Source organism: Chinchilla lanigera, unplaced genomic scaffold (assembly GCF_000276665.1).
Source record: "Chinchilla lanigera isolate Chin_1 unplaced genomic scaffold, ChiLan1.0 scaffold00055, whole genome shotgun sequence".
Lineage (NCBI taxonomy): Eukaryota > Metazoa > Chordata > Mammalia > Rodentia > Chinchillidae > Chinchilla > Chinchilla lanigera.
Window position 1 is genome coordinate 5930726 of NW_004955456.1, and position 13222 is coordinate 5943947.

At 46.8% G+C, this 13222-nt stretch overlaps 1 long non-coding RNA gene across 2 annotated transcripts in view; it reads left to right on the forward strand.

Annotated features, from left to right (window-relative positions):
• The window catches only part of LOC106149903, a 49528-nt gene extending 36339 nt beyond the window's left edge, over positions 1-13189 (forward strand). For both annotated transcript variants that reach the window (XR_001236372.1, XR_001236371.1), the window contains 2 exons: positions 9023-9500; positions 11465-13189. This is a non-coding gene — a long non-coding RNA (uncharacterized LOC106149903). The remainder of the gene's footprint in view (positions 1-9022; positions 9501-11464) is intronic.
• The last annotated feature ends 33 nt before the right edge of the window (positions 13190-13222 follow it).

The window sequence follows — 13222 nt, forward strand, 5'->3', positions numbered from 1 at the left end:
AGAGAGAGAGAGAGAGAGAGAGAGAGAGAGAGAGGGAGAAGGAGAGGGAAATTTCCTAGAAAATATTAAAAAATCACAAGGAGCCACATTACCAAACTGTTGGTGTCTATGTCAGTTACAACTGACAATCTTAATAAAATGGATACTGTTTGGAAACAGTGGTTTACTGAAATCAATCCCAACAGTAATTAAACAAGTTTAGTTCCACAGCAAGAAACAGAATAAGTTGTCAAGAAATATTTACCTAAAACCATCAGGCTCACCAGAGAATTCTATCAAACTTCTAGAGATAAATTTAAAAAAAACTTATTCTTTTATAAAGCAAGTATAGCAATGTTTCTTAGACCTCATTAAAAAAACATAAAAAATAAACTTGCAAACCGACATAAATTTTAAATAATGTAAAAAACTTAAATAAAATATTAGCAAACAGATTCCAGCACCATATGAAGACAAAATTAAGAATACTGCAAGACCAAGTTTTATACTTTAATTCAAGAATGGCTCAATGTTAGAAAATCTTTTACTACCATTCACTTTAGAAATGAACATGTCTAAGAAAAATCATATAGTTCTCTTCTGAGAGGCTGAAAATCTATGACAGAAATCAATACCAACTTTTAATAAAAACTACTAAACAAAAAAGTCATTCTAAAGTCATTTAAACCAATAGATTAAAAATATTCAGAACTAAAATGAAAATGTTCAATACCTATATGAAGGAAATTGAGAAACACTCCCAAAACAGACAAAAGTAAACTCAAAAATTAGAGACAACCTTGTACTTTTCTGATATTAAAATATGTAGTGACAGTTTCCTGTTATTTCACAAGTTTGATGCAATACCAATAAAAATATTACCAAGTTTCCCCTTAGACTTAAAAGGAATACTCCAAGACAAAGTTTTATACTTTAATTCAAGAATTCAAACACTACTTACTTTGCTACTGTGTCCAAGAAAAAAAAAAATCATATAGTTCTTTTCCGAGAGGCTGAAAAAAATCTTTGGAGTGGTTTCTAAGAAGTACTGCTAATTGAATGGGAAAAATGTCAAAAAGTGTATATGGTGTACCATCCATGGTGAAGAATGAAGAGGAAAGAAAAATATGCATTTATCTGCCAATTTTGATAAAAAAAAACCAAACAAACTCAAAAAATAAACACTGTAAGCAAAATCCAGAAAACAATGAAATTGGTTACTGAAGGCCTGGTATTGCAGAGCCAGAGGACAGAGTTAATTTTATGGGAATGGCTTAAGAGTTTTGAGTGTCAGAAATATATTAATATTTTGCACAGTCAAAAACTAACATTAACAGTCATAAGAAAAGAACCCCAAAATTGGATGCAAATAGGATATGATGAATGCAGTGCTATTTCGTCATCAGGTGAAGGAGAAAAATCAAATGTAGGTGACTTGAACCTGGTTGTTTGATTGTAAAACTGTAGTCTGGGCCAGGGATACAGTTGAGCGGCACAAGCATCTGCCTGGCAAACGCAAGGTCCCGAGTTTGATTCCTGGTTCAAAAACAAAAACAAAAACAAAAACAAAAACAACCCAAACCATCCCAAACAAACAAATAAAAAAACTGCAGTCTTTGGAAAGCAAACTGTAATCAAGTCTAGCACAATAATTCATAGATCGTATTTTGCAGAAATCTGTGTATACAATCCTGAAATTATTTAGTGTAGATTAGGGTGAAGAGTTAAGAATTAATGTTGTTGAGTGTGAGGATTCTCAGTTACAGATACGGAAAGCAAACAAACAAATACCATAGTGAACAGGGAGGTGCATAGTATTTGGAGGTACTAGAAAATGTATATATATAATTCTTAGTTCTGTCTGTTCAAGGTGTCAAGAAACAATGACACCCCAGAAGCACTGGTGCTCCTAGAGTCTTGATCCTAGTATTAAGAGACACTAAATTTTCCTTAGAAAGGAAGCCGGGCCTTCTTGGAGAAGTGGGTGATTCCAAGAGTAGGGAAAGGAAGTTATAAGATGAGCCTGGAATATTTTGTATGCCTCAAAGTGTGATGACAGTGTGTGGAGAAGCCACCAGAGCCAGTTTAAAGGAGTTCCCCTTAGTCAAATCTAGAGCAATGTGAGCACCACAAAAATAAGAATAATAAAGCATTACACTCTATCAAATAAAATAGGACCGCATGAAATTACTGGTGATACATGGAAGGACAGAGAGGCAGATGATGCACTGATTAGTGTATAGAGTGGGAAGGTAGAGCATGAGGAGATAAATATGGAGAGTGTCTGGAGTTGGAGCAAGGACACCATGATTATAACGCAGTTGGTTCAGAACACATCACCAGTGTGTGCTCATTCTTTGGGAGAATTTGATTAGAAGAAATCTTTCCACGAATTTCTCTGAAATTTCAGGGGGAAACTTTGTAACTGTAGAGCAGAGATCCAGACAATCCCTTGACCAGGGTTCAAAACTGACTAAGAGCAGATGGACATCATGTGACCTCAGGCATGGTGTCCTGAGACCGGATGGCATGATGGGACGTCTGGTGTGGAATGTGAGAATACAGTATGTAAGTGAAGTAGAGAAATGTTAGGTGAAACATACTATCTGCCTTGTTCAAAATGCCACTGTTATGTCAAAGAAATAACCCATATTTAAAAAGACCAAATGCACATGATAGAGAGAGGAGATACTGCATTCTAGACTGAATCCCAGGAAAGTGCACGACACTAGAACGTTCACTGTGTATTAGTTAGAATTTTATGTCCGTGACAAACTTCCTGTATGTGTAAACACTATTATAATCATGTAGAAAATACTTTCCTCTTAGGAAATATTGAGGGATTAATACATTGAGGGAAATAATGAATACCATTAGGAAAAAATATGCATCTATAAAGAGAAGGAAAGAAGGTTGAAACTAAAAATATTGAAAACTGGTTAAACTAGAGGAAAGGAAATACTATATTTCTCAGTGCAATTCTTGCAATTTTAAAATAAATTTGAAATTATTTCAAAACTTAAAGAGTGTCTTTATGAGTGGTGATTACAAATACAGTGAGTGACATTGCAGAGTGCCATCCAATGGAAAGGCAGCTCATAAAAACATGATACCGCGTCTTCATCCACCATGCAATTTCTGGCTCTTCCTCAGAGTCAAAACAACCTTGAAAGGGAAAGGTTTCAGGACATCAAAGTAGCTACAGCAGCACAACTAAAGACCCTCACAAAAGAGGACTCCAGAGCTGGTGCAGAAAGTGACAAGAACAACGGGATGAGTGCATTCGAAGCGAGGGGGAGGATTTTCAGTGGGACTCACGGCAATGTGTCTTTTACTGTAATAATTTTTAAAAAATTAACATTCACTGCACATACTGATTACACCTCAGAACACAGTGATCCCATAAGACAGCAGAGAAAAGAATGGTTCTTAAACAATTAGATGCCATTCAATATTTACACGGAAAAGCAGGGATGAAACTTTGTTCCTATCCTCCACAAAAATGAATTTCAGATGCGCTGCAGATCTAGCTTTAACTAGTAAAATGAAGAGTGTGAATTAGTACAAATATTTCGGAAAACTGCCTGAGGATACCTTCTAAGAAGGGTATTTGCATACCATGTGGGCCAGCAATTCCAAACACAGATATGCAAGCAGCAGAAATGTATGTGTGATGCTGTTGCCATGTTCATAGCAATGCTGGTTATCTCAGCCCCACCTGCTCACCCAGGGGAGACCCAAGGAGTAACTTCCATTCTTTCATACAATTGGACCTCACATGATTTTGAAAAAGGCAGCCACTGCAAAAGAACACATACTGATTCTTTGGGCAAAAAGCTCAAAAATCAGCAACACAGCCATGGCACTAGAAGTCACTGTTCTCTTTGGAAATCAGGACTAATCACCAGGACAGTGCTGGGAGAGGCCTCTGGGTCCAAATACACACAACAGAGAGAGAGGAGATATTCCATGGTGGTTCTTTTCTGTTTGCACGTTCTATTTCAAGATAGAAGAGAAAGACACCGTTCTGCCCACTATTTGAATAAAATTAAAGTGCTAGGAAGACTGACCCGCCTCTCAGAGTGACACGGCTTCAAAGTGTGTTTAGCTGAAGCTTTGGTAGAATTTTCATCTTCCTCTGGCCATTCCTTGAATGAATGATCATGGAATTTTCGAGACCAGCATGGAGCAGGAGGCAGCGTAGGACCCAAGTGCTGGTGCACCCCTAGGAGGACCTTCTTTATCCGATTCTTTTTAATGCTGTTTGCTTATTGTTTTGCCCGAGAAAAGAGCAATTAATAGATGACTACTTCGCTGGACCTGTAACCCCAGCGTTTTGATAGGCTGAGGCAGGGGATCACAAGTTCCACCCCAGCCTGGGCAACTTAGGGAGACCCTGTCTCAAAATATACAATGAACAGGTCTGGTGATGTAGCTGAGTGCAAAGCGCCTGGGTTGAGTCTCCAGTACCAGAATAACAACAACAACAACAACAAAACAGAAGAAACAAAAAACCCCACAATGATTTACTCTAGCAGTAACTCATTAATACCTTGTAAATAAGACCGTTTGTTAGTGAACTTTATTCTGAGCATGAGGTTTTTTGGGCATAATTGTTTATATTTACATATCTGCAAATGTAACTTTAGTCTATATACAGGAGGCCTCCTCCACAGCAGTGGCGTCTGTGACTACTGCTTCAACCAAGCCTGAATTGAAAATATTCCGAAAAACACCTGTATCTGTAATGAACACATCCAAATCTTGTCATCATTTCCTGAACATTACCTTATAACCGCTATTTATAGTATGGGCACAGTACTGAGTTTCGTAAGTAATCTACGGAGGATTTGAAATATGCAGAAGATATGCACAGGTTATATGCAAATATGTGACCTTTATTTTACATAAAGGATGTGGGTCCCTGCAGACTTGGTATCTGAGGGTGTCCTGGAACCAGTCTCCATGGACACCAAAGATGACTGTTACTACAAAATATTTCTTAAAATACAGCTCACAGTCATGTAAAGCTTCACCTATCACCTGGACCACGGTGGAATGCATCTCTGCTCCAGGTTACATACCCAGGCACGTGTGACCTTTCACTGCTAGACATGCACACTGTTTTCTTTCCCCAGGAATCTCCCAGCACAGAACCTGACAAAAGCCATGCTGGGAAGAAAGTCCTGAAGGGTCGTTTGGGAACAGGGGCCAGTGCTGTCCCCAGCAGTCTGTGGGGGGGCCTGCTGTGCACATACTGGGCTCCAGGCTGGGGCAAAAGCTCACAGAGCTCTTTGGACCCTGGTCCTTTGCGCTACCCTGGCTCTCCAGGCATCCGTCCTGGCCCAGATCCCACTTATATTCTTGCAATGAACGAGCTGCTTAGATGGACACAGCCTCTGGGATTTTGGCCTCTGTGTCCTCTGAGGACCTTGTGGTCTCCTGTCTCCTCCAGTCTCTCACCAGCCCCACCTGCTGCCTCTTTTTTGACTAGGATGGGGTCTCATCCCCCAGCCACAGACTGGTACCAACCAGGGCCAAGTAGGATCCAAACTGCATAGTGGGAGGTCTGCAGTGGGTGCCCAGCACCCTCCGCTGCATGTCCAGCACCCCCATCCTAGCATCACACGCTGGCTTCGCCTCCTGTCGTTAGATCCTTGGAGGGACATGGGCCCTCCAGAGAACTGCGCTGTGAGGAATGTGGGTTACCCACACACTGCTTTTGAGAATCTAGTGTAATAATAATAGAAAGAAAACAAGTAATAAGTGTGATGGGCTTAAATTATCCCAAGCCCCATTCCCTTTGTGGGAAAATTCCTTTTGTGGGAAAATTGCCTTCCAGGAAACCTGTCCCCATTGCCAAAAACATGGGGGGTGGCTGGATTTGGAGACCCTGGGTACCATGTTGGGCTTGACAGTCTCCCTTCTCCAAGGTCTGCTGGATGTCTTCCAAGCCCACCCTGTGTCTACCCTCATGCAGGGTTGGCCACCTCATGGGACCATTCATACATGGAAGACCCTCTAGCTGGACATGGCAGCCAATCCCAGCACTCTGGGAGGCTGAGGTAGGAGGATCACAAGCTCAAACCTAGCTTTGGCGACTTAAGTGACTTAGGGAGACCCAGCCTCAAAAAGAAATTAGGAAAGGACTGGGAGTGCAGTCCTTTCAGTACTGGTTCAGTTCAAGTTCCCCCGAGCCCCTAAAAAGGCTGGAGACACAGCTCTGAGCACACCCTGTCGCCATTTCCGCTCCCCACACTTTGCACGTCTTACAGTCCAGCTCCGGAAGTCATTCGCTGGGCCACATGGTGGCATCCTTTGTACCATGGCCACCCAGCTCCCAGAAGAGCCGGGCCACTTTACCCCACTGCCCCTGGGCAATGTGAGGCCACTTCTGCCCCATCCTGCTCCGCTGGGCTCGCTCTGTTTTTAGAATGTTGTGTTCATCTAGTCAGTGAGCTAATTATAAATCTCCGATTCTTAAATTATTAAAAAGAAGCTCTCATGAGAGTCAGTTTTTCAAGTCCAGCTATTGGCCACCTATCAAAGGAACAGGCTATGTGCTGACATTTACTATAAATAATTTTGAGATGCTATTTTTGTTTCATGCCCTTTAATTATTACATCAAATTATACCATGGTTGTCAGCATATTTTACACAAAGCATATTTTGAAATTTAGTGATTTGCTGATGAGGGTTTGGGAGGGGGAAACAACTTTAGTTTAACATACAAACAGGAACACAGCATGTTGAAATGGGATGAACAATGCGTTTCCCACGAACAGCTTGAAGTAATATTGAAAGCTCGATCCCATTTTAAATGCGACTGCATGGGTTTTCTGGAACTGATTTAATAGTGCTCTGAAATGTGTAGTCCTTACGTTGTAGCGCATACACGAACCCCCACGTCAGAAGCGCTAGGGTCCAACAAAGAAGCCAGTTCTCTCGAGAATCTTCCCGTACCCGGCTCTGCTCCAGAAGTACAGTGTCTTCCTTCCCACGTGCTTTGTGTCCGTGGGCACAGCTGTCTCTTGGACAGAAGGCATGTGACCAGGAGGACCATGACAGTGATCAGAGAGTGCCTTTTGTCCGGTGGCTGCAGCAGGACCCTGTGAATGGCGGGGGAGGGGGCAGAAGGGAGGTGTTGATTGAATCTTTACATCCTTCTTTACCATTGTTTTAGATTTTCATGCACACATGTAGACGTAGATCACTCTAATGTGTTCACTTATTAACAAACAATTGTTGAACTTTAGTTTGGTAACAGCGGTCTTGTATGCAGGGACATAGTGTCTGAGACTTGGTTTCTGTTCGGGAAAGCTCATGGTCTCAGTTATCTCGGCAGAATGAGGCTCCCTGAGATGAGCTCTAGGAGAACCGCACAGAAGCGTTAGGTGGAAAAGATCTAGTTCAGCTCCAATAATACCGGAGACCCTGCCGCCTTGGCGTCTGAGATGAATCTCAAAGGGCAGGTGGAAATGCAAGGTTGGAGCCAGGACGATGGCATGGGCTGGCTCAACGTCTTTGTGGACACTGCGGGAAGGGGAGGACTTTGGCCAGTGAGGACGGTGTCATAAGTACGTGTATCTGCATCAGCATCTATGTCCGCGCCTTCACGCTGTATCTCCATCTGCACTTGTGCCGGTGTCCATGCACAGGGAGGGGCATGGGCCAAACCAGCAGCATGGAGTCCTGGTGTCCGGCTGGGTGCCAAGGACAGGACACCGGGGACGCTGGAGACCAGCAAGCTTCATTCTCTTCTCTTGTTGGAATAACCCGGGCAGCTTTTACATCCCTGTGCCAGTTCCCCAGCTGCGCCACCTCAGGTCAGGTGGAATCACCACATGTGGCAGAGATGTCCCTGTTCTGTGAAATCCCCCAGGGACTCCATTGCGCAGCCGTGGCCACACTGCGAGGGCCCACTCCTGGTGTGGATCCAGGCAGGGAGTTTGGAGCAGCGGCGCTGGAGGCACCTGCCGAGCCTGGGGGACCAGAGCCTCCTCGCCAAGGCCCGGAGCCCGGGAACTCCGGTGCACCTGGGAATGCGGGCTACATGGGGTTGTGCAGACCGTTCAGTGGGAAAGAGGAACGGTCTGCATGGTTGGTCCTGGCGCTGGTCCTCTGCATAGATCCTGAAGTTGGAGGTGGAGAGAGGGAGGGAGCCTTTGGCTCCCAAGGGAAGGGAGGACAGGCAGGCCCTGGCCATGCTGCAGGCTCCATTGCACGGCCTGGGAGGCGAGCAGGAGACCCAGGGGTCCTCTCTGCACGTGGGTGCTCCTGGGTGCCCCATACGAACCCTGCTTCCCCTTCTCTGCCCTTTTCTTTTTCTTTTTTTTTTTTCTGGTGTTTGGTTTTTTTTCTGGTACTGGGAATCAAACTCACAACCTTGTGCTTGCCAGGCAGGCACTGTGCCGCTGAGCTAAATCTCCAGCTCTCTCTGCCCTTTTCAGCTCTTCCTTTTTCTCAGTTTCCTGCTCCTCCTCCTCTTCCTCATCTTCCCCTCTTCCTCCTTCTTTGAGGTACTGAGAACTGAAGCTTGGGCCTTCGCACAGTTACATCCCCGGCCACTTATTTAAATTTATTATTATTATTATTATTATTATTATTATTATTATGAGACAGAGTTTCTCTCAGTGCTAAATTGCCCAGGCTATGCTCAAACTTGGATTCCTCCTGCCTCAGCCTCCCAGAGTGTTGGGATTCCAGGTGTGCTCCACCACACTGGCTTTGCATGCTTCTTTAGACCCATGAGCCTGGGGCAGTCTTGACCTTGGAATGATGTGGATGACACCGTCCGCTCTCCTCTACTTTCTTGTCTTCTCGTCTGCTTGCTCAACCTCTTCGGCTTTCATAACCACCGAGGAAAGGCCAGGGATGCCAGTAACGTCCACCTTTAATGGGAGACACATAGTGAGCAGACATTTAGAATACAAAGTCCAAATATAAACTGTCACCTCACTCCTCTTTGAAATGCCCGGGCCAAGAGTACCAAGGAACTGAATGTTTCTGACTCAACTTGACTGTCTGCACCTTCTTCCTTAGGAGTGGAGACACTTTAACCACATCAGACCCCGGATGTTCCCAGACTCCTGACTGCCTGGGCTAAGCTGCTGACGAGGACACAGAATGCAAATTCACAGCTCGCAGGATTTCGTGTCTGAGCAGTGAATATGTTGCACTTCACGAGAGCACTCAGATGCAGAAACACAAAGCATTGCTGATTTTAAGCAAAAGTGTTACACCCAGTCTGCTATGCTGAATGCTTCTTGCGACGTGTTATTGGGACGACTTTGGTGTGTGTGTGTGTGCGTGTGCATAGGTGTGCACTCGTGTGTGTCAGCACAGGCAGCAGGATGACTTGGGGTTCTCTCAGCAAGGGCTGTGGCCACGTTGGGCAGTTTGCATCTTTATTTAGCTGTTAGATTCCTCCTCTCTGCCAAGATCCATACCATCACCAACGCTTCCAGCATCTGGTTCTCTTTCCTACGAAGACCTCAAGGGGATTCACATCATTCTGGGTGTAAGTCAGCTTTTTGCCAGAAATGATCTTTTTTTTTATTAGTATGTGTTTTCAGCGGTTTTATTTTTTCCTTTGTAGAATGTCTCCTTGTTCTAATTTGGTGTTTGCCTGACTTTGGTCCTGGAATTCACCTTTACCCGTGTGATCCCATACAAGAGAGCCCTCCAGGCCTCGGGGTTAGCGATTCTTATCTCCAAGGGTCAGAAACCTGGGCCCAGGGCGATGGCGGCGCTCAGGGGTGCCCACATCCTGGGATGTGAGAGAGTCTGTCGGTGCGCAGGTTTCCAGGCCCAACCTAGTGCCCGCCACTCTCTGCCTGAGCTCCACGTTCAGTTTGGGGGTAAAGGAACACCCTGTCCCCTGCATCCTGGGTGCCCACAGGCAGCTTGCTTGTGGGAGAGCCAGAGTTTTGGCGGCTGAATTCCTTCTCTCGGGCAGTCAAGGGTTTCTCTTATGTTTTCTGGTGGGCACGGGGACAGCGGGGCACCTAGCTTGGCAGGGCAGCGTCCGGTGCCCTCACTAACATTTGTGTCTTAGAGACCCGCCTCCCCTGCTCAGGCTCTTCCGGAGTTTGGACCCCTGATGATTCTTTGGGGTCTCTCAAATGAAAGCTTAGGTTGGTGGCCGTTTAAAAAGAAACGCTTTTCTCCTAGAAAAATGGAGCCCTTGGCTACCAAGGAAGGCATTGGAGGACAGAGAGCTGAGGTCAGTGTTCCAGTGAAGATGGGGTCACTGGTGCTTAGGATCCAAGCTCTGACTAGCTCACTCTGTGTGTGTGTGTGTGTGTGTGTGTGTGTGTGTGTGTGTGTGCTGGTGGGGATATAGAAATACCATTTGCTGGCTTGGTAACTAGCTGATTAAGTAGTTCATTGGTGATGTTCTGGGATGGAGCTGCCCCAGACAGTTTTCCGCATTGGGCTGAGTATATTCTAGACTTTCTTTGGAGTCTCACATTCTGTGGTATATTAGAATGACCAGACAGAATGATATTTGGTCTTCTAGATTTAGCTGGCAGAGGGTGCATGAAATAACGTGTAACAAACAACCAAGAAATATCATTTGTTTTTGAAATGGGCACGTCAGATAAATGACAGTCACCCTGATTGCAAAAGTTGTCTGCTGTGAGCTACACAGGTGTGTGAATGTGTGTGCACACCCACACACAACTCACACAATTACATAAATATATGCACTTTCCCCCTCACATACCCACACTTACCCATCCACATTCACACGCATGCATCTGCCCACCCATTCCTAAGCACAGATATCGACAGACATGCACACGCTTTCACATACACAGTAACACACAAATGCAAACACACACTCATATCCACACTTGCACACACACACATGATGCCCTCACATACACTGGCACCACACAAGTACACATATAATACACTCCAACATTTATGCAACCCAAACTTGTTCAACCAGAGCATGCAGTCATCAAAACACGCACATGCACAGCCATGCATATGCTCACCCAGTCAGTGATCACCTCCCGAGCAGGCCGTCCACGGCGCAGTTCTGAGTTTCTCGTGCTTTCTGTAGTTTCTCAGCTCTGCTCTTTTGGAGCTAATTGTCAATGACAGCTTTTATCAGATGCTTCCTTTTTCAGTTATTGATCTTTCCAAGGCTTTCCTGGGGAGAGAGCCCCGAGCATCCAACAGGATCAGGAGTCACAGCCAGCAGAGGAGAGGTCACTGAGCCGGGACAGGGCAGAGCCTGTGCTGGGGAGACGGGCCAGAGCCTGATCCCCAAAACTTCTCTCACTGGGTCCCCTCAGGAAGGGGTGCACTTGCCTGGATGTGGTGCTGCTGCCCTGTCCTGGGCTGCGGAGGAGAGGTCTGAGCAGGGGTCATTATCCCAGAGCAAAGCTTAGCATGCACCATTCTACACCTGGTCACTTTATCAGTTTATTTAATATGTACACTTTTCTGTCTTTTTTTTTTTGGTACCAGGGATCGAATTCAGAACCTTACGCTTGCCAGGCAGGCACTTAAGCTGCTGAGCTATATCCCCGGCTATACACACCTTTCTAAGATGTCCTACATGAAACAAGTTCCAGACATGCTTCAGAGGGAAGCCTCCTGCCTGCTCACGGTGAAGCTAGGAAAGATCCCCAAGCTCTCCAGCACACACGTGCCCGCGTGAGTGGCCTGCTGCTGCATCTCAGGGCCATGCGCCTGTGCGATCTCTGATCTGACCCTGGAGCTCCCCGTGTGTGCTGCTGTCCTCCCTGGACTGCACGCTAGGGACGAAGAGAGGCGGATGTGAAGTGTTCTTTCCCGGAGGGTCTGCCCTTGGTCCTCCGTGGACAGGTGGCCGGTGGCCTGGGTTCCTGAGGATGGGCGAGGGCCTACATCACTTCTCTAGAGAACATGCTACACGCATCGCGCAGAGCCCAGGGAACGGCAGTAACTGGGCAGTGTCTCCACCAGCGAGGACTGAGTTGCAGCGGGGCAGCCCCGTTCACCTTGTGCCACAGATGGACAGGGAGGGTCCTAGCCACCTGCCTGTGGCTGGGACAAGCCACCTCCTAACAGCACGGTCAGCCGGAACTCCCCCGTGATGAATCCACTGACCAGCCCAGCGCCCCGTGGTCCGTCACCTTCCACACGCAGGAGGCTCTGGGGGACATTTTAGACGCAAACTGCACTGGAAGAAATGAAATCCTGCCTGGAGGGAGGAGACCCTACCCGGCGTGCTGATGCCAGCTAGAGATGCCCAGCGCCCCGTCATAGGCCCGTGCAGAATCACCATACATGGCTCTGTGCCCTGAGCTCCCGGTTGTGGGTTGTGCAAGAGCGCAGCCGAAGCAGCCAGGGCACAAAGGATGGGCGTGTAAGTGACTGCAAGCTGAAAGATGGGGTCAGGGGAGAAGGGAGGGAGAGCCTAAGGCCATGGGAGTCTGGGTGCTAAGAATCAGCTGTAACAAGAAGGAAGTTCCCTGTGTGGTTCATCCCCTGTGTCAGCCAGCTCTCCCATTTTCAGGACAAAGTGCTTCGGGTCCACAACTGAAAGGAGGAAATGGTTCATTTGACTCATGTTTTCGGGGCATTCAGTCCATGGCAGTTGGTTCCAAGGCGGAAGCATCACGACAAAGGGCACGGGGAGCAAAGCTGCTCAGTTCATGGCAGGCAGGGAGCAGAGAGCCTTCACCCCGTGAGCGCCTCCACACAGCCCCGCCCCCTCACAAACACTCAGCTAGGATGGGAGGGGACCAGTCCACCAGCCAGCCGATCCAGTCAGGTTGGCCGCTGGGGTTAACTGGTTCATCCCACATACAATCTGCAGACTGCTACATTCGGGATGCGGTTTAATCCCTACCACCTCCTCACAGATGAGCAGACAGGCCTGAAGGTGGAGTCCTTCTGGCGACAGAGGAGAACTGATGCCCAAGGTAACCTGGGTTCTCAGCACATCTGTCACCAGATCCACAGTGTGGATTCATTTCCTCTCTTACCCCCGAGCCACTGGCAGGTGTGACTAGGTCGCCCCATCACCCAGGGGAAGGAGCACAAGGGCCTGACCTTCGCTGAGGAGGAGGAGCCTGGCGGTGTCTGTGGGGAGACAGGAGCAAGTGAGCAGTTACGGATGAGGACAAAGAGGACCTACCACACCCGGTACCCAGGACGGACAGCTGGGCGTGACGGAAGTTCGAAATACAGACTGTCTGCAAGGCAGGGCGGAGCTGGGGTGGGGCGGGGTGGGCACAG